Raw genomic sequence first — 22,381 nt, forward strand, 5'->3', positions numbered from 1 at the left:
GATGCATCCAGTGATAAATCTGGTTTCCTACAGAAAACTGACAAGCAGCAAAATGATTATCATAGAAAACTGACAAGTAGCAAAATGATTATCATATAATTTCTTGTTATCTAAGGAGTTAGGTAGTTGGGTGACCCTAATGGCTAATGCCTTAAGTGATGTAAGCCTGATACATGATGGGGTTAAGTGTACTATATTGTACACCAGTGATAAAGCTCTAACGTATTTTTAAAAGTCACATAAAGCAGCAATAAACTAAAGCCTATTATAATAGTCTAGTTCATTGAACCATTCCCTGATTAGAACCCAGTCAAGTGTCAATGGTCATCCATCCCACTCATTCCTGAACTCCAATTAGAAATTCTCCTTCAAGGATTTATTATAATTTGATTCCTTCAGCATATTACTTTTATTAGTGATAAATTGACCAGTGTAAGAGAGGGCAGGATATACTATTAAGGGGTTGAAATAGCTAAAAGGCCTGGGCGAAAATAAATTTTCACTGTATCTGTCACATATCATGAAGTTAACACAGGCACAGAGTAAAGCAAATAGGTTTTTTTAAAATTTTTCATTTGTGTGTGCGTGTGTGTGTGTGTGTGTGTGTGTGTCAGAGAGAGAGAGAGAGAGAGAGAGAGAGAGAGAGAGAGATTGACTTGTTGTACTTGTTTACTTGTTGTACTTGTTTATACATTTATTGGTTGATTCTTGTATGTGCCCTGACCAGGGATGAACTGAAACCTTGGCTATTGGGAGGACTTGTCTAACCAACTGAGCTATCCCTCCAGGGCATAACAAATGGTTTTAATGGTTATTTCTTCATACTTGGGGAATGTGAATTTTTACACTAATATTTCTTTTCCCCACCAGTTCCCAGCATACCAGTGTTCACTTCTGTTTCTGTTTTTAAATTCTTGGCCTATAACTTTGAACTCTATGGTTAGGCTGGTCTTATCTTTTTCTATTTTTTTTTTTTTTTGGAACACACGTTTTGTGTTAAATACATGAATAAGATTGCCAACGTAATATTAATTTTAAGTGATGGGGATCTTCAAATTTCAGATTTCGAACCTCAGTAACACTGGGATGAGCTACTCTTTTTGAGTCTCAGTTGCTTTGTGTAAGATGAGAATTTCTACCGTGAAGCTGTGAAGTTGTTGAGAGGATTTAAAAAAAATCATACAAGTCTGCTTACAGTGCTCAATATAGTAAAATAATAAATGATTTTCCTCCACTCTCCCCAGCCCCCCTTCTTTGAAAACCAGATAAGCAGTCTGTTGAGTTATTATACCCAGTTACAGTGAAATGAATCGGAGTTCTTAAATGATACTCAAGTCTGCTCTGGCAAGGCCTGCATGCTTAAGTTCCTCAAACTTTTTTAAATGAGAATGTGCTTGGCGATTAGATCAATGATCTTTTGCCCATTGTTTGCTAAATAAAGTTCTGTTCTTTATCACCGGTTTCTCTAAGTTCCACGAGGAAGTCCCCTCATCTCTTCAGACCTCTATTTAGAGAGCACTTTGTTTACTAACGCCCAGTCTTGGGACACCGCCTGCTCCTTTGCTGCCCCGAGACATGCTCCTACCCTCCTAGGCCCTAGGCTTCCATTTGAGGCTCATCACGTCCAAAGGAAAGCCATTCCACTGTGGCACGTCATTTGTCTTTCTCGTTCGTTATAGACTCCATACTGCTGTTTTTGTTTCAGCCGTTCCTACAGTTCTACCCTGGGAAGTCCCCAGGAAATCGTGCGCAGACACAGTTATTGCTTTTCGCACCCTACTTGGGTCAACCACACGAGCTAGGAGGCATTATTATAAGTGGGGGTCTTAAGCAAGGAAGGGTCAGTCTGAGCCTAACCGGGGATCTCCCAAGGTAAGGTTCTCCGGCCTCCTCCAAGCAGCCGGGCCAGGAGGAAGCCTGTGCCAGGCGCAGACGGTGGCAACAGCGGCGGCTGCCTCCAAAACCCGGCGGCAGATCCGGACTGGCCCGGAAGTGCCCAGCGCGGCAGGGAGGCAGAAAGAACCTCGCGAGGGGCCGCCGTCGCACCGCAGCGCGCACGCGCCCTCGCAGTCTGGGACTGGGGCTGGAAACGCAGCTCGGAAGCCGGAGCCCGGACGGGCCCGGGGCGGGGGGTGGGGGGGTTGTTCGGGGGCGGGAGCGGCGGAGGCGGCCGCCCCTGGCGGCGGGTTTGTTTATCCCGGGGAAGAAGTTCAGGACCGGGAGATAGGGAAGGAGGGCGGGACGGGGAGGAGGGATGCGGTTCGGCGGAGGCGGCCGCCACAGGGACTCGCCGCCATCACCTCTGCCTTCGCGGCCGCCGCAGCCTTGGGCTCCGGTGGCCGTCGCCGCTGTCGCTTCAGCAGGAGAGGAGCCCCCGCCGGCACTGCTCGCCACTGTGCCGCAAGTCCGGGTAGGTGTCCCTCCCCCTCAGGGTCTCTGCTGCAGCCCTGGCCCCCAGCCCGCGGACTCGCCTGCGCCGGAGCGGGGTGGGGGGGGGGGCATCCCATTGGTCCGGGACCCGCTCCTGCTCGTGCCTACCCCTTTCTCAGGGCTGGTCTTCCTCCCTAGGCGCTCCGCCCCACCCTTGGTACCCCCGGACCGCCCTCTCCACGCGAGTCTCCACTTCCCCTGGGGACTCCTACCTCCCAGCCCCCCGCCAAACACCCTTTGATTTCCCAGCTTTCGCCTACCAGGGTCCCCTAGACTTTCCTCCACAAGTCTACCCCCCTTTTCCGTCCCACAGCCCCAGTCGTCCTCTATACCCGTACACCTCCACCACGCCCGCCCATTCACACCTTGTCTGTTCTTCCCACCCTGAGTAGTACTGTAAGCGAGAAACGCCCTCCCCTCTCACGAACGTCCCCGTGCGTACCTCCTCATCTCAAACACGTACACTCGACATTGTCATCCCTGTTACCCATTTTAGGTCGAATTCTCGACTTCCAGTCACACCACTCAGTACCTCCACGCCACACTGGCCATGCCCTCAACCTCCATACCTCTAAGCACAAGTTCTCTAAAATCCACCAAGGTAGGACACGATAGCTCTGCACTTCTTGGTGCAAGTCTTGACTTCTCCCCTTTCTGTTCCTTTCTGGTACCCTTTCTCCTAATTCTTCCTCTGAGTTTACATACACATGAAGGAGATGGTAGGATTTTCTCCATCTGAGCAGTAGATCCAGTAAAAATAAGATTCACCTTTTGCTCATCTCAACTTTTGGCTTCTTTGTGAATAGTGTCATTCAGCCTTACTTTGGAGGTTTCTGATGCTTTGTCTGTATTTGAAGAATCCTGGGCCTAGATTCTTCACTTACAATACTCATTTTCCCAGCTTTTCCTTGTAGTTGAATCCACTCTTTCTTAGCCTGGAAACTTAAGTATTTTGTATTTAATTCTAAGAGAAATGGGAGGCATTGAAGAATGGTAAACAGCTGAGTAAGTTACTTAAATTTTCGTTTTAAAAACATCACTTGGCTCCTCTGTGGAGGACAGATCAGAGAGGCAGCTGTAAAAACGGAGACCAGATAGGCAGGTGCTGCTCAAATGTGTCTGTGGTTAAGGACCTGTTTTGTTTTAGTTTCTAATCTATACTGGTACTTTGGTAACATAATAAAATGGATGTTGTGGCTATAACAATTTCTAAATGCTTCCATTTAGTTTCTGTATTTACCTGTCTCAGACTAATAATAATAGTTTGTAAAACAGTATTGGTCCACACACCACACTTTTGAGTAGAATTGAGTTTGGCTATTAGGGTAGTGTAGGCAAGAGACAATGGAATCTTGGTCCAGTATGGCAGTGATAAAGTAGCTGGATTAACAAGTATTATCAAAGTAAAATTGATAGGATTTGGTGATGGATTAAATTTGGGGGTTTGGAGAGAGGAGAAGGCTAGTTTCAGGGTAAGTGGTTCTTGTGTCTAATATAGGGGATTTGGGGAAAGGATCAATGTTTTGTTTGTTACTTTCTGAAGTGCATATTTTTATAATGATTTTTAATTTTATTCATTGTTCAAGTATAGTTTTCTGCCTATTACCCCCATCCCAGCCCACCTCCCTAGTCCTCCCTACCTCCCTCCTGTTTCCACCCTCCCCTTGTTTTTGTCCATGTGTCCTTTGTAATTGTTTCTGCAAACCCTTCCCTTTTTCCCCTGAATTTCCCTCCACTCTGGTCACTGTGAGCCTGTTCTCCATTTCAGTGTCTTTGGTTATATTTTGCTTGTTTATTTTGTTGATTAGGTTCCTGTTAAAGGTGAGATCATACGGTATTTATCTTCTGTCACCTGGATTATTTCGCTTAGCATAATGCTTTCCAGTTCCATCCATGCTGTCTAAAAGGGTAGGAGCTTCTTTCTTTCTGCTGCATAGAATTCCATTGTGTAAATATACCATAGTTTTTTGATCCATTCATTTACTGATGGGCACTTAGGTTTCTTCCAGCACTTGGCTATTGTAAATTGTGCTGCTATGAACATTGGAGTACATAGGTTCTTTTGGATTGGTGTTTCAGGGTTCTTAGGATATAATCCTAGAAGTGGAATTGCTGGGTCAAAAGGCATATCCATTTGTAGTTTTCTGAGAAAATTCCATACTGTTTTCCATAGTAGTTGTACCAGTCTGCAATCCCACCAACAGTGGAAGTGCATGAGTATTGAATATAGTACAGTTGGGAATAGTCAGTATATAGCTTATAATTGATGACTTGGTGTGGGAGGTGGGGAGTGAGATGGCCTAAGGAGAAAGTACCTATTTTGCCATGTATAACATGAAGTTTTTGCCCACATTTTGAAGGGAAAATATATATAGGCATAATGATCACATCCCACGGGCATATAGTCCATATATAATTGGAACAAAAATGTGGGTGCACATTGTACATGGCAAAATACAGAATTTAGAGAGAAAATAGAGGTATTTTCATAGTCACAGTATGACTCTTAAATATTTATTTAATCATTTAATACTCACCTAAGGATACGTTCATTGATTCTAGAGCGAAAGTGAGGATGGAGGGAGGGAGAGAGACTCCAGTAGGTACCCTGACCCAGGATCAACCCGCAAGCTAGTCATGTGCCCTGACTGGGATTGAACGTGCAACCTTTTGCTGTACTAGATGGTGCTCCAAGCAACTGAACCACCAGCCCGGGTTGACTCTTCAGTATTTAAGCATAAGGAAAAAAATGGAGTAAAGGAGGCTGAGAAGGTGTAACCAGAGGTTGGAGGAAATTTTCCTTGATGTCACTGAGGTTAAGGCAATAGACTTTTTTGAAAAAGGTGGGAGTGGCTAATTAACTTTGTTGAATGAAGCTGAGAAATCAATTTAGTTGGGAACTAAAAAGTACACATTATATTTATCAATATGAAGAAAATTATTAGTCCATCTATAAACTATTTGATGGTGAATTTTGTTTTAATCTGCCAAAGTAACAGTCCAAATTTATAATAAAGTTACATCTATAGCATCAGCCATATCTTCATTCCTGGGCTGATATTCATGTTTCTATTTATTATCATCTGGACGTTCTTATATTCATCTCAAACTCTGATTGTATAACTTTCACTCGGGACATATTCAAACAAAATATGTATTTTCAGTACTATTTATTAGATATTGAATAGTAGACGTCTAAGGAATGTCATTAGTCCTTAGAGACTAGAGACAACGGACATTTAAATATTGTTACTATAGTGTGATCAGAGCTGTCATAACAGTTTATTCAGGTTGCCTTGGAAGCACAGAGAAATTGTGCATTAGGGAAGGCTTTCTAAGGAAAACAGCACTTTGGCAGAGTGTTTCCAAAAGACAAATGGAGGGTTGGAGACTGCAATGCAGTGATAGAAGATTTTAAAGAAATTATATTCTAGGTGTTTTAAAAGCATGCAAATGCAAAGTATTGTGGATTTAGCATATCCACAATAGTAGTAGGTAGTAGGGTAGGGTAGTAGGTTAGTAGGGTAGGGTAGTAGTAGTAGGGTAGTAGGTTAGTATGATTGGCCATGCCATTCAAAACTTTTTCTCTTGAACTTATACCTTTTTTCTATTTGTTGTTTTAATTAATATTATCACCACTCATGTAGTCACCAAACATGGAGATATCTTTTGCATATCTTCAAAAACTGAAGATTTTCTTTGTTGTAGTATTTGTTGTCCAAGGTGGTTTTATTTATATACATATATATATATCAATAAATAATTTGGTATCTTTACCATATATCTATTTATCTGTACAGGTAGATTTACATATATATATTTGGATCCTCACGCAAGGACATTTTTTCATTGCTTTTAGGGAAAGATAAAGGCAGGGAGGGAGAGAGACAGAGAGAGAGGGAGACATTAATGTGAGAGAGAATCATGGATCAATTGCCTTCTATGGGCTCCCACCAGAGATGAAACCCATGATCTTTCTGTCTGTGGGACTATGCTCCAACCAACTGAGCCACACCAGCCAGGGCAAGGTGGTGTTTTATTTTTACTGGTTAGCTATATATTTTATATATTATACCTATACTTATAGAATCATTAAGTAAGTAATGATTCGGTACCTGTAACTTTTTCTCAAATTTAGAGAGTTGAAAATGAAGGCCTTGGTAAAGATTGCTATGAGTTTACTGTTAACCTCAGGTATATATGGTCAATGATGGTGCTTTTGGGCTCATTACAATAATAACAGCACCTTGATACCTTAAATGCTGTTTTAGTTAGTTGTCTCAACGTCCTTAGACTTAGAAAACTGTAGGGATTACTTGCTGAAGAAAACTGTAGTTGGCAAAACCTTAATTGGCAAGATCAAAGTTTCATAAAAAATACTGTGTTAGAAGGGAAAATGATATTAAAATGAATTTTAAAACCACAGTAAATAAAGGTTCTAGGAAGCATCCACTGTAAAATAAAAAGGGATAGGTTATATTAAAACTTGCTTCTGAAATACCTTCTTTTTGTTGTTGTAGAAACATCTGCTAAGAATGCTTTCCTTAAATTTCATATTAATAAAATTATAACTTAAAATTTATTTTTATTAGGTCTTACTGGCTTTAATACTTTTTTGCTCTTGTCCTCCCCTTGGTTTTTAGTTTATTAAATCTTACTAAATTCCTGTGGATGCTTTTCATATATTATTATGATTTTTAAAAACAGGCAACCTTTTCCAGAGTCATTATTAACATTACATTCTGAATAGTGTTGTGAAACAGAACTTTACATAGGTAAAAGATAGCAGATTAAAATTTTTTTCTGCAATTATTGCATATAATTGGAGCAAAAGTATGGTGGAAATACTGTAAGTTATGTGCAGTATGAATGTGCTAATAAAATAGCTACCCCTGCCCCACAAATTCCTTTGGGGTTTTCATATTTGCCTTTTATCCGTTATTAGAAAAAGGAATAAAAATGACTGGGAATACCAATTCAAAACCAAAAAAGGAGGCTTTTGCAATACCTTCATATTAGTAATGCAAGATCTCAAAGGTTATAGTGAAACTGAGAAGTAGTGTGATGCTTTTTAAATATTTGAGATTTGTTATCTAAAAAATGTGTTCTGTTTGTGTATGGTTTCCCAAACAAATTTAAGTTTTTTTCTTGTGTAAAATGCCCTTGTACTCCTCCTCTCATGTGTTATTTCTGCCCTCCAAATAACTGATATTTAAGGTAGAGAGTGCAATTGTCTTAAGGCATTTTTTTCATTGTAATTTGGATACAATTTCTGGTGTTTTACAGTGGGAAATTCCCTTGAAAGGTACAGTTTTCATACTATCACACAAAAACAAAACCAAACACAGAATACTATTTGATATGTTCGTTCTAAAATCGTCAAAGCAAGTATCAACACAGTAAGCTATCAAAAACTTAAATAAATTGACTTCTATTAATATTTTTTGTTGTTGGCAACTCTTAGGATCAGTTTAGACCTTTATTAACCAGTTATTGAACCTGGCAGTTCAGTTTAGTATGTTTCGTTTTATTAGAGAAACTCGAGTGGGGTATGGGCACAACGATCAGATTGTCATTTCTGATCATACTTCTGCTTCACTGTGGATTATTTTTTTCCTCAGGTGTCTTTATTTCCACTGTTGTTTTGTCTCTCTTCCTCACCCCACTCCAAGTCCTTTATAAAAAAATTTTTTTCTTCATCAGGTTGTGTAATGAAACCTGGATTATTTGAACATGGGCAGGAGAAACTGACAACTTAATCCAGTGCAAAGATATGTTTACATGGAATTTCCTTATAGGTTATTTAGTTTAAAGGGAAGAACTACATTTTTTAATTTAAGGCACTTGTACCAGACAGTACTTAGCTTGGTTACCTTATTTTATTTACGTTTTATTTACTAATCTATGATATCATTAGTTTTGAGTTGTACTTGCCATTAGTCACCATATGCACCATTATTTTATGTACCCCAAAGAGAGAGGACACTGTCAATTACAGTTGTAAAATGCTATCACCTTCAGAAATGTTAAAGTATGAAGAAAAATGGGTATTTCAGGATTAATGAAATGAGGCATTAGTGCTACATCATTATATGGTTATCACCCAAAGTCTTCAAAGTAACCAACCTCCCAACATCAAGTGAAGTCAGAGTCATTTAATTCTGCTTTACTCATACTTCAGAGTGCACTGGGCAGCATAGCACAGAGGCTATGAATGTGCATTGATTGGTCTGCCGTCTAAAGCTTTAGCTTTGTTACTTAGCATTTCTGCCTCAGTGTTGTCATCAGTAAAATGGAAATGATTAAGTACCTATCTCGAGCTGTTATAAGAACTGAATGATTTACTTTTACATTTAGAATATTGCTTTTCATATAGTTCAGTGTTTTGTCCAAATGTTGGTTAATGAAAAACAGTAATGCTATCTGTGACCTAAGATATATCAGCAGGTGACGTGCTTTAAAAGGAAGGGGGAAAGGGCCTTAATAAATGATTCATTGATATTTAGTACACAAAATGAAGATGAAAGTATATTGATTTGTCTTTGAAAACTAATGTAAGGTTGCAGTCTTGACAGTTTGATATCTAAATTCCACTCTTATTTCCATAAAAATAATACTTATAAAAGGTTCAGCTGACATATACTTTTCTTTCATCTCTGTTATGACACATTTAGTCAGAATATTGATGTGCTATGATGGATGTCTTAAAAAATAACCTGTAATATACTTATAATTCCAGTCAATCTCATGAGGGGTTTATTCAGGGGTGTTTTAATTTTAGTTAAAACATCCCACTTCTGCTTTGTGAAGTGTATGTGAGAAAAATAACACTGAGGCAATTTTGTTTATTTTAATGGTTTTATATGTATATGATTTTGTTGCTTTGTCTTGAGACTTAAAACTCCTCTTACACACCCTGACAACAAAAATAGGTTATGACCTTACTTTGAACTTTTTCTCATGCCCACTTTTGCCTTGTTTTCATCTTGTTCTTTTCTGTTTTGAGCTCACATCATTCATTTACTCCACAAATAGTTATTGACCAAGTTATTAAATGCCAGGTTTTGTGTTTACAGTGATGACTGGGAAATAGCCCTTGACCAGGATGACTTGTATTTGGGGTTTATTAATCCTCACTGAGTGCTTAGGTACAGTGCTGAAACCTTTATATATACACTCTTTTTTTTTTTTTATCCTCATAATGACCCTGCTAGGATAGGTTATTTATTACTTTTCAAATGTTTCTACTAAATAAATGGCTGTAAAATGTGGTGGTCTCTTGACTGGTGGAGGGGATGTAAAGATCGATTGTGGTCAAGGTAGTGTGGTGATGGAAGTAGAAAACTTTGGTTTCTCCTAAAAAGGATTTCTTACATTCTGTTACCTTAACACAGCATTATTTGTTTTAATATAAAAATGTTTTAAATTACCATGCGGGAAGATTCAGAAAGTGTTCCGTCCCAAATTTAGGATGATAGGAACACAGCTCTGGGAACAGGATTTTTATTGAGAATGTCTAGGCATCAAGGTTGCTTATTTACTTATTAAATACTTGCTTGCTTTTTTATTTTAAGTAAACTTTTATTGAAGTAAAGCTTAGATTCAGAGACATGCACATAGCATCATACAGCATGTATGTACACCCTTGTATCTGTCTTTTTCCCCGTAACATTTTATGTGACCTCTCCATGTGGGGTGTAGTAGTGGCTTATTCATTTTCATTGTTCTATAGTGTTCTCTTCTGTTGTATGACTATATATGCCATAATTTATCCATTCTACTCTTGATGAACTTCTAAGTCCTTTCTAATTTTGAGCCACAAAGAATAGAGTCCCTAGAGAATATTCTTGTGTGTATCTTGGTGCCCATGTATGCATTTCTCTAGGATATGTACCTTGTAGTGGAATTGATTAGCCAGAATCTGTTTATGTTTAGTTTTACTTTTTTTAAAATATATTTTATTGATTATGATATTACAGTTGTCCCATTTTTTTTCTCTTCTTTAATCCCTCTACCCTACACACTACGTCCCACTGGCCTCCTGCCTGCCCTCCCCCCACCCCGCCCCTTAGTTCATATCCATGTGTCATACATACAAGTTCTTTGGCTTCTCCATTTGCTATACTACTCTTAACCTCCCTTGTCTATTTTGTGCCTACCATTTATGATTCATATTTCCTGTACTTTTTTTCCCCTCATTCTCCCACTCTACCTCCCCACTGATAACCTTCCTTGTGATCTTTATTTCTGTGAATTTGTTTCTGGCTTCTGTTCTTGTCATTTCCTTAGTTTGTTTTTGTTGTTGTTTAAGGTTCAGTTGTTGATAGTTGTAAGTTGTTGTCATTTTAGTGTTCGAATTTTTGATCACCTTTTTCTTTTTTTTTTAATTTTTATTTTATTGATTATGCCATTACAGTTGTTCTATTCCTCCCCTTAATTCCCCTCCACCCTGCAACCCCCACCCCCACCATTCCCCCCTTTAGTTTATGACCATGTGTCTCAAGTTCTTTAGATTCTATATTTCCCATACTATTCTTGCCCTCCCCTATCTATTTTCTACCTACTGTCTATGCTACTTATTTTCTGTACCTTCTTCCCCCTTCTCCTCCTCCCACTCCCCTGTTGCTAACCCTCCAGAGATCTTTATTTCTATGTTTCTGCTCCTGATCTAGCTGTCCTCTTAGTTTGCTTTTGTTTTAGGTGTGGTTGTTAATATCTGTGAGTTTGCTGTCCTTTCACTGTTCATATTTTTTACCTTCTTTTTCTTAGATAAGTCCCTTTAACATTTCATATAATAAGGGCTTGGTTATGATGAACTCCTTGAATTTGATCTTATGTGAGAAGCACTTTATCTGCTCTTCCATTCTAAATGAAAGTTTTGCTGGATAGAGTAATCTTGGTTGCAGATCTTTGGATTTCATGACTTGGAATACTTCTTTCCAGCCCCTTCTTGCCTGTAAGGTCTCTTGAGAAATCCACTGACAGTCTGATGGGAACTCCTTTGTAGGTGACTGTCCCCTTAGCTCTTGCTGCTTCTAGGATTCTCTCCTTCATTTTAATCTTGGCTAATGTAATGATGATGTGCCTTGGTGTGGTCCTTCTTGGGTCCAACTTCTTTGGGACTCTCTGAGCTTCCTGGATTTCCTGGAAGTCTATTGTCTTTGCCAGATTGGGGAAGTTCTCCTTTATTATTTGTTCAAATAAGTTTTCCACTGGTGGCTGTTCCTTTTCCCCTTCTGGTACCCCTATAATTTGGATGTTGGAGCGTTTGAAGATGTCCTGGAGGTTCCTAAGTCTCCTCATTTTTTTGAATTCTTGTTTCTTCATATTTTTCTGTTTGGTCATTTTTTCCTTCCTTCTGGTTCACTCCCTTGATATGAGTCCCAGTTTCCTTTTCATCACTATTGGTTTCCTGTGCAATTCCCTTCATTTCAATTAGTTTAGCCTAAATCTGTTCCTCTAATTTGTGACTAAAATCAACCAGTTCTGTGAGCATCTTAATCACCAGTGTTTTGAACTGTGCTTCTGAAAGTTTTGCTATTTCTTGGTTGCTTAGAGTTTTGGGCTCTGGGGCTTTGAGATCTTCCTGAGCCATTTTTGGTCTGTTTAGCCCATTAAGTATGAAGAGTGGAGCCTTAGGTGTATGTGGGGTGGGGTCAGAGCGGGGAAATGGGGGCCCCCTCTGCGGCCTCCCACTGCTGGGGCCTGCTTGGTCCCGTCTCACTGCCCACTCCTTCGCTGGCCTATCTGGGCAGGAATGCGGGACCAGTCAACCCGCCGCCCTGCACCCTCGCTGGGTCACTCACTGGGTTGCTTGCTCACTGGGTCTGCCCCTTGCAACCCCACGCCTTGGATGCACGCACCTGAGTCCGGCTGACCGAGTTTTCCTGTGCAACCCCGCTCTGCCAGCTGCTGGCTTCTCCCCTCTTACCAGTCAGGCTGAAGAATTCATTGTTACCAGACTTCTGAAAAGTTCAATTTTCTGTGTTCTGGCTGTGTTTTCTGTTGCTAATATTTTTTTGTCTCTAAACTTGGTTGTGTGAGAAAGCACGGCGTCTCCACCTATGCTTCCATCTTGGCAGAAGTCCACCTTTTTCTTAAATAAGGCCTTTTAACACTTCATATAATGAGGGCTTGGTGATGATGAACTCCTTTAACTTGACCTTATCTGAGAAGCACTTTATCTGCCTGTCCTTCCATTCTAAAAGATAGCTTTGCTGGATAGAGTAATCTTGGATGTAGGTCCTTGCCTTTTGTAACTTGGAATACTTCTTTCTAGCCCCTTCTTCCCAGGAAGGTTTCTTTTGAGAAATCAGCTCACAGTCCATGGTAACTCCTTTGTAAGTAACTTTCTCCTTTTTTTCTCTTGCTGCTTTTAAGATTTCTCTTCTTATTTCCAACTTTGGGTAATGTAATTATGATGTGCCTTGGTGTGTTCCTCTTTGGGTCCAGCTTCTTTGGGACTCTGAGCTTCTTGGACTTCCTCGAAGTCTATTTCCTTTGCCAGATTGGAGAAGTTCTCTTTCATTATTTGTTCAGATAAGTTTTTAATTTCTAGCTTTTCCTCTTCTGGCAACCCTATGATCTGGATGTTGGAATGTTTGAAATTGTCCTGCAGGTTCCTCAGCCTCTCCTCATTTTTTTGAATTTTTGTTTCTTCATTCTGTTTTGGTTGAATGTTTATTTCTTCTGCAAATTGTTGATTTGAGCCCTGGTTTCTTTGTCTTGGTGCCCCTGTTACATTGTAAGGAGTGGAGCCCCTTAGGTATTTGCCAAGGTGGTACAACCCACTTTGCTGTGTTTGGTGCTGTATGTTGGGGAGGGGTCCGAGAGGGAACAGTGCTGCTTGCTGGGATCTGGGCTGGCTTTTAGTCACTTCCCCTAGTACCCACAAGCAAATTAGGCCCTTCTGGTGCTAATACCTGGGTAGGTGGGTATGTTACATTCTGGAACCCTGTGGGTCTCTCCAGCAAACTCTCCTGTGAGGGCGGGGGTTTCTTCCACTGCTGCAACCCCCATAGGACTTTATAGCCAGAGGTTTTGAGGCTTTATTTCCCTGCTATGCAACCCTGGGTTGTGCAGTCTGTCTTGCTCCCCAGTTGTTCTTCTGGGTTTATCTGCGCAAATGTGGGACCTCCTGTTCCACCAACCACCATGTTACCATATGTCCTCTCTGCTCTGGCTGCCTGTTTCCATCCCTCCTACCAGTCTGATGGAGTGTTTCTTCTTTAACTCCTTGGTTGTCAGACTTCTATACAGTTTGATTTTCCTGGCAGTTCTGGTAATTTTTGGTTTTTAAATTTGTTGTCCTTTTTTTGGCTGTGCAAGGAGGCAAAGTGTATCTACCTACCTATACCTCCATCTTGGCCAGAAGGCCTTACTTTTTATTTTGTAAAGGTTTTATTCAGTTGCCTCTCACAGCCCCCAGCTGGGGACCTGGCCCTTCACCCAGGCATGTGCTCTGACTGGGAATTGAACTGGTGACCTTTTGGCTTACAGGCTGGCACTCAATCAACTGAACCACACCAGGCAGGGCTATGTTTATATATTACACAGTGCTTTCCAGAGTGGTTGTACCAATTTATACAATCTCATCTGTAGTGAATGAAAGTTCTTGTTCTAACTACTCTGCAAGCATTGGCTTGATATTGTTTCATTTATTTAGCTATCCCAATGAGTGTAAAGGGGTATTGAGTTGTGGATAGGCTAGCTTTTCAAAGTAAAAAGAATTCCTTTTCCTGTTCATATCCTCATATTCCTCCAATATGCTCACCAAGGGAAAATAATAGGGACATGTTTATTTTCACAAACCCCATTTGGATAATTCTGGTTGCCTTTCTGACAAATGATGCATTTCTGCCTATTGCTAAACATGGAAAAGGTTTTAAGAGTTTGCAAGCTGGGGAAAAGATTTATAGGCTCTTTTATTGAATGAATTTGCAACATTGACCCAAAACTTTAATTACACAATGCTGAAATGCACTTGATTTTATTTGACTGTCCACCCAGATTGTAGCCTGTCACTCATTATTTGGTGAGGTTTTGTTACACTTTAAATAAGAGAAATACTGTAAACACAGCAGAACTTATTCAGTTTTCAGAACTTGAAAGTAAAATTGAAAAAATTTTACCATATGCCCACAGCATGCAGTGTGTTTTTATATTTAATATCTTGTTACTTAATGGATTTTTTCTTGTATCACTGAGGCAGTGTTGTTAATATGTGTTTTGCATATCAAATTGTGGTGAAAACCAAGAATGCAAAACATATTTCTGCCTGTGAATTCTTTTCAGTGTCAGAATTATGGTTAGTCTGTTCTTGTTCCTGAATGAATGTAGACTGTTAGAATCACATGTAGGGAATCACCATTCTTGTACATTTTTGGGATCACAATTAGTTGATTTCAGTTAAAACAGATACAGCGTTGTAGCTGCAGAGAAGCTCATAGTTTCCCCTTTTCATCATTTTTATATGACTTCATTTCTTACTGCTGCAAGTACTGTTCCAAGGTAGAACAGCTGTTTGATAACTACTTGTGCTCTGCATATTCATATGCATTTACTGATTATTGTTAATCATAAGAATCTTGGAATTATTAACTGATCATCTGAGGACCTGAGTTGGCATTCACATCCTTAAAGATTTCCTGTGAGGTACAGGAACAACTCAGTTTATTTTACAAAGTATTTCCGTACGAGAGACATAGGGCTGGTAGTTAGATGGCAATAGCTTCCTTTTAAGTCTATTTGATTATGTGTTATTTCATTTCAGAAAAGACTGGCTTAAAATTCAGGGTCTCCTCATACATTGCTCTTCCTGGGTGATATTGCTTCACTGTTTTCTTTTTCTCTTTTAATTTCTTTGTCTTTATGTCTTTTTTTTCCTGTAAATTACACAGCTATGTGTAAAATTTTTTCTTTAAGGAAAATTAAGCCATTTTAATGGTTATGGACATGCAGGTTGTAATGATACTGACATACAGATCCTTACTGCTGTTTACCCTAACACATGTGACCTTGTCAATTTTTTCCCCTAGATATTACAATGTAGAGGTCCAAAAACCTTTTTTCAAGGTTAATGATTTATTCTGCTTTTGCCTAGGGTAGTAATAGTTTTTATGTTTTTTTCCCCCAGCATCCTTTTCTCAGACTTAGAATTTGTAATAAATATTTTTAATAAAACAATATTAACAGTTACATTAAAATGAGTCTGACTAGATTTGGTAGGTTTTTACTTCCAGCTGCTGCCTCTGTCTAGTCTATTGATAGGTGAGATGCATGTGCAGTAATGACTTCTATCTTTAACAAGTGATAAAATCCAAAAGGAATCTGCTAAGTATACCTCTCCCTAACCCTTCTCAGATACAGTGTGACCAACACCTTCCTCAGTATTGGGGTCGGGATCTCCAGGTTTGGAAGTGGGCTAGGACACAAATGACTAGGGACAACTAACTCCTTTTGGTCTAAGGTGATCGTGAGAGATAGATTTGATGCCACTGCTCTTGTTCATACCACTTTGGTCCCAGCCTGTTGTTTAGTGCTTATGCTGCAGCTTGCACAATTCATGGAGTCACAAGGATGGCAGTAGGTGGTGTCATTGGGAAATTAGAGGTTATATGAGCTTGAAATAGTGGCAGAGCAGTTCTGTCATAGAATGTATGGAGCAGCAATGTTTAATAAAGCTTCATGCATTGATGGAAATGTTTTAAAATCACCACTTTCCATTATGGTAGCCATTGGCCACTTGTGTTTATTTAACAATTAAAATGAGTGCAATATAACTGAGGAACTGAATTTCTAATTTCATTTATTTCATTATTTGGTAAGACTTTTATTTTGCAACAGACCCTTTGACAACAATTAGTTAAAAAACAAAAGACTGTAGGTGTATCTAATGAAAATACATACTTAAAAAGTTGCTCTCTTGCTTTTTAAAGATTTTCTGCACCATTGCTCAGCAATGAAAATAAAGGAGCAGACATTGGGTAACTATATTGAAGAAGAGTGGAGAGCTCACAGAATGGTTGTGGTTAAAAAAAAAAAAAGGACAAATATATTAAGCATGCTTGCTAGAGAGCCTTTGAAATGATGCATTTTGGGTTTTGGGTTTGAAATGGAAGTGAAGCCATAATGGGGATAATGACTTGAGAATGGGAAAGACTCAATGAAGTGTTTGTTATAAGAGATATTTAGGATTAAATTGATGACATAAAATTGAGGAATGGGTTCTGTTGTAAGAATGATATACTGAGGTTTATTTTCATAGTTGGTTAAGCTGTTTTAGGTAGTAAGTTCCAAGTCAGAATATTTGAAAAAAATCACTAAAATGTTAAGTGGATGAGATCATTCAGAAAGGTCAAGTACAGGAAGTACTTGACCTTTTGCTGGTAGGTCAGAAGTCCACAGGAGTGAAATTATGCAAGGTGTGGTAGGGCTGGTGAAGAAAACAATGGAGTCAAGCTTTCAAGTCCTCCATAAGGGAGCCTAACTGGAAGAGAGGGTAGATGAAAGCAAAGAAGACATTAAGAAAGTGTAGTATTGGACTCATGCAGTTGCCAAATGGTTTTAGAAGACCAAAAAAATGGTCTGGAAGAACAGTGCAGAGTTGGCAGAACTCTACTTCCAACTCCTTTTCCTAGGTCCTTCACAGCTGTAAGAAAAGGCTATTTTAGTAATTCTGCTTTGTCTGCTTTGCTGCTCTGAGCAGGTGAGGTGTTTGTCTAGTGCCAGACCTATTTGGGTACCTAATAAGTGTTTGTTAAATAAATGCTAGATGAATGTGAAATTGTGCCAGTGTCCTGGAATTCTAGAACAAGAAATTGCTTACACACTTTTAAAAACTGATTTGAAAATTAGTAAAAGGAACTGTTACTTTAACACAATTGTATTTTCAAAGTATGGATTACTCAAATTTTAACTAGATATGTTTGTATCTCAAAGTGTAATACAGGAAATGAATTATATAACTTTTAGTAGATGGTAGTTTTGTAATGGATGATTAAGGGTAGCTGGGATATTTGGTGGACTAATCTTGATTTTTAGAGGTGGAGAAGAGGATATTGCAAAATTAATGCAATATCCTTTTGTCAACTGATTATTTTTTTTTTTTTTTTTTGTATTAGCACATTAGGCTCTTGATGAAGGAATTGTAGTAGATTGACTTTGGGCAAAATACATTAAAAATTTTCAGTAATTTAAGGTAAGAACTTTTAGCCATCAGTAAATGAGCAAATGGGGAAGAATGAAAAGAAAAAACTTGATTTTTGTTTAAAAAGAGAGAAAGAGAAGCTATGTGGGCAAAAGTTTTAAACAGATGTTTAGCCATATTTTTTTAAAACAAAAGAGGTTGATAAAAGGAGAGGGAGAATATATAGCTTTTATTTTGGGTGAATGTTTTAGGACTCAGGTAATTTTGAAAAATGCCTGGGGTTAATATTTGTTGATTCAGAATTGGCAAGTAACTGTATAGACGCCACCATAAGTATATTACAGAACTTCTTTCATACTCACTATAATCTTTTAAATACAAGCAAAAGTTTATTTAGAAGGTCACAAAGGTAGAATACATGAATCAGCTGATGTGTGGGCTGAGGAAACAAGTTACAGAGGCAAAAGAAGGGCCCTTGGATAAGAGAAAGAAACAAAAAAGAGAGAGAGAGCGGGAACGTACTTCACTATAATCTTTTTGAGTGAAGAATATTCCTTTTCTGAGGATAGGAAAGTTAAGAGCTAGAAAATGAAAATAACGTGTTCAAGGGTTATAAAACAACAACAAAAAATTAAGTTTGCATTGTTTTATACACAGATGTTATATTTCAGTCATTTTAACAGATGTATCACCTGTGTAATAACAGCACATCAAGATATAGATCATTTCCATTACCCCAGAACATTCCCTTGAAGGTTACACAATTCCTGAGAGACGTTTTGCACATCAGTCTGTTTCCAAATACACCCCCACATTATGTACATTAAAAGGGAGATGGGATCTGTTAGAGCAGGGGTGTTAAACTCATTTTCACTTGGAGCCACATCAGCCTCACTGTTGCCTTCAAAGGGCTGGATGTAATTTTAGGACTGCATAAATGTAACTACTCGTTAACAGTTAAGGGAGAGCTTGGTGATGCCCCAGGTAGAAACAAGATGCCGGGCCAGAGGAAACAAGGTAGAGGACCGGATTTGGCCCTCAGGCCTTGTGTTTGCCACCTGTGTGTTAGAGAGAAGTAGTGTCAGAACAACAAAGTAAGTAGCTGATGTGTAATAGCTAAAGGAAAGCCAAGTGATAGAAGTAAAACCTCAAAAAATATATTTAGGAAAATTTAACTCTGCTCTCCTTCATAGTTCACGAGATTATTACTGTTTTGTAAACTAGGTCTATCTTTGAGTTTTATATTAATATATATATATATATGTGTCTGAGTGCTATCTATGCACCAGACACTATACTAGGTATCTTTCATTCATTCCCATTTAATACATCAATCATTTCAGATGATTATCATTTGTTATTCCCATTTTACAAATAAGAAAACTGAGCCCCAAAGAACTCACACAGCTTGAGAATTTGAACGTCTGTAATATTAGAAACCAAGTTCTTTTTAAAATATATTTTATTATGCTATTACTATATGTATGTAATTTTTTTCTCCCCTTTATTCCCCTCCACCCTGTACCCCCCCCAACATTCCCCTATCTTAGTTCATGTCCATGGGTCATACATATAATTTCTTTGGCTTCTCCATTTTCCATACTATTCCTAACCTACACCTATCTATTTTATACCTACCATTTATGCTTTTTGGTAGTGGCCTCCCGTCCTGCCTCCGGGCGTGCCTGGGTGGGCTTGAGCGCTCGATTTATGCTTCTTATTCCCTGTACTTTTCTCCCGCTCTCCCCATCCTCCTCCCCACTGATAACCCTCCATGTGATTTCTATTTCTGTGACTCTCTTCCTGTTCTACTTGTTTGCTTAGTTCATTTTTGTTTTTGTTTTTTTAGGTTTGGTTGTTGATAGTTGTGAGTTTGTTGTCATTTTACTGTTCATAGTTTTGATTATCTTTTTCTTAGATAAGTCCTTTATCATTTCATATAATAAGGGCTTGGTCATGATGAACTCCTTTAACTTGACCTTATTTGGGAAGCACTTTATCTGCCCTTCCATTCTAAATGATAGCTCTGCTGGATAGAGCAATCTTGGATGTAGGTCCTTGCCTTTCATGACTTCAAATACTTCTTTCCAGCCCCTTCTTGCCAGGGAGGTTTCTTTTGAGAAATCAGCTGATAGTCTTATGGGAACTCCTTTATAGGTAACTCTCTCCTTTTGCTGCTTTCAAGATTCTCTCCTCTTTAATCTTGGGTAATGTAATTATAATGTGCCTTGGCATGTGCTTCCTTGAGTTCAACTTCTTTGGGACTCTGAGCTTCTTGGATTTCCTGGAAGTCTATTTCCTTTGCCAGATTGGGGAAGTTCTTCTTCATTATTTGTTCAAATAAGTTTACCATTTCTTGCTCTTACTCTTTTCCTTCTGGCACCCCTACAATTTGGATGTTGAAACATTTCAAGTTTTCCCTCAGGTTCCTAAGTCTCCTTATTTTTTGAACTTTTGTTTCATCGTTTTGTTCTGGTTGAGTGTTTATTTCTTCCTTCTGTTCTAAACCATTAATTTAATTTGAGTCCCCGTTTCCTTCCTGACACTGTTTGTTCCCTGTGCATTTTTCTTTATTTCACTTTTTATAGCCTTCACTTTTCCCTCTGTTTTGTGACCATATTCAGCCATTCCTGTGAGCATCCTGATTATCAGTGTTTTGAACTGTGCATCTGATAGGTTGGCTATCTTTTCTTTGTTTAGTTGTATTTTTGGAGTTTTGATCTGTTCTTTCATTTGGGACATATTTCTTTGTCTTGGTGCATCTGTTACATTGTAATGGGTGGAACCTTAGGTATTCGCCAAGGCAGGGCATCCCACTTTGCTGTGTTTGGTGCTGTATGTGGGGTGGGAGAGGGGTCTGAGAGGGAACAATGCCGCTTTCTTGGCTCTCACCCCACTTTCAGTCACTTCCCCTGGTACCCACAAGCAAATTGGGCCCTTCTGATGCTCATGCCCCGGGGGGGTGGCTTTGTGTACTGTCTAAGACCATGTGTGGTTTTCTTTCCAACAAACTCTCCTGTGAGGCTGGGAGTTTCTCCTGCTGCCTCAACCCTCACAGGTTTTTTTTTAGTCAGAAGTTTTGAGGCTTTCGTCTCGCTCGCCATGCAACCCAGGGCTCCACAGTGGGGAAATAAAGTTGTTTATCCGCACACGAATGTTGTACTGCCTGCTCTGCCGGTTGCCATCTCGTCCACCCTGGTCCTTCAGCTGCCCCCTTGCCTAGCGTCCTAGCCATCCTAGCTGCCTGTGTTTGCCCCTCCTACTGGTCTGGATGAACGCTTCTTTTTTTAACACATTGGTTGTGGGACTTCTATACAGTTCAGTTTTCTGACAGTCCTGTTTATTTTTTGTTTTTAAATTTGTTGTCCTTTTAGTTGTGCAGGGAGGCAAAGTGTATATATCTATGCCTCCATCTTGGCCAGAAACCCTATGGAAACCAAATTCTTAGTCTGATGGTGTTCCCCGGATCATTCTATGATAGTAAAATATATTTGGTACTTAGATTCTTAGAAGGCAAAATACATTTACTATCTAGTAAATATGTAATATTTTTCTAGTTGTTGACTTCACATCCAGTCAGTGTGTCTTTGCTTACTATCTGCCAAGTTCTGTACTAGGCAGTGGTCACATAGAGATGAAAATATAGTAATTTCAAGGAGTTTAGCGTATTTGATGAATTGGAAAAATACTAGTAGGTTTTTTTTTGATATTTAGTATTTATATTAGTTCAGAAATACAGCATAGTGGTTAGACAGTTATATAATTTACAAAGTGATCCTTTTAGTAATTCAAGTACCCACCTGGCAACTTAGATATTTACTACAGTATTATTGATTATATACCTTATGCTGAATTTTACATCACTGTAACTGTTTTGTAATTATCAATTTGTACTTCTTTTTTTAAATATTATTTATTTGTTTTTAGAGAGAGGGGAAGGGAGGGAGAAAGAGGGAGATAAACTTCAGTGTTTGGTTGCCTCTCGAGTGCCCCCTACTGGGAACCTGGCCCACAGTCCCGGCATGTGCCCTGACTGAGAATTGAACCAGTGACCCTTTGGTTTGCAGTCCGGCACTTCATCCACTGAGCCACACCAGCCAGGGCCCAGTAGTACTTCTTAATCCTTTCACTTTTTTTCACCCATCTCCCTAACCCCCCTCTCCTCTGACAGCCATCAGGTTTCTGTATCTATAAGTCTGTTTCTATTTCATGTATTTTTTTCTTTAGATTCCATATATAAGTGAAGACATAGGGCATTAGTCTTTGATTTATTTCACTTAGCACAATATCCTTTAGGTCTGTCCACATCCACATTGTCTCATATGGTAGGATTTTTTCTTTTTATCCTCACCCAAGGATATATTTATTGATCTTAGAGAGAGGGGGAGGGAGGGAAAGAGAAAGGGAGAGAAGTATCAATATGAGAGAGAAACATCGATCAGTTGCCCATCAACCAGGGACCAAACCTAGGCACATGATCTGACTGGAAGTGACCCCACAACCTTTCAGTTTACAGGACAATGTTCCAGCCAACTGAGCCACACAGCCAGGGTGAAATTATTTTATTTTTTTAAAGCTGAGTAATTACAGTGTGTGTGTATGTGTGTGTGTGTGTATTTGTATTACAACTTTCTTACTCATGCATCTATTGATGGGCACTTGGGTTGCTTCTATACCTTTGCTATTGTGAGTAACACTGGATTGAACATGGAGGTGTGCATATATCTTTTTGAATTAGTGTTTTGGGTTTTTTCAACTATATATCCAGGAGTGGGATTGTTGGGTTATAAAGTAGTTCTATTT

At 39.1% G+C, this 22,381-nt stretch overlaps 1 protein-coding gene across 4 annotated transcripts in view; it reads left to right on the plus strand.

Annotated features, from left to right (window-relative positions):
• SPOPL (speckle type BTB/POZ protein like) overlaps positions 1–22,381 on the plus strand; it is an 82,546-nt gene that overhangs the window by 1,734 nt on the left and 58,431 nt on the right. For 2 of the 4 annotated variants that reach the window (XM_037138309.2, XM_053666991.1), the window contains exon 1: positions 2,174–2,410. The exons of the other annotated variants lie outside the window; for them this stretch is intronic. The gene's annotated coding sequence lies outside the window, so the exon portion shown is untranslated. Of the gene's footprint in view, positions 1–2,173; positions 2,411–22,381 lie in introns of those variants that run through there. 4 annotated transcript variants of the gene reach the window in all.

The sequence above is a fragment of the Artibeus jamaicensis genome, unplaced genomic scaffold, assembly GCF_021234435.1.
Source record: "Artibeus jamaicensis isolate MK-2021 breed Jamaican fruit bat unplaced genomic scaffold, CSHL_Jam_final contig_1284, whole genome shotgun sequence".
Taxonomy (NCBI): domain Eukaryota; kingdom Metazoa; phylum Chordata; class Mammalia; order Chiroptera; family Phyllostomidae; genus Artibeus; species Artibeus jamaicensis.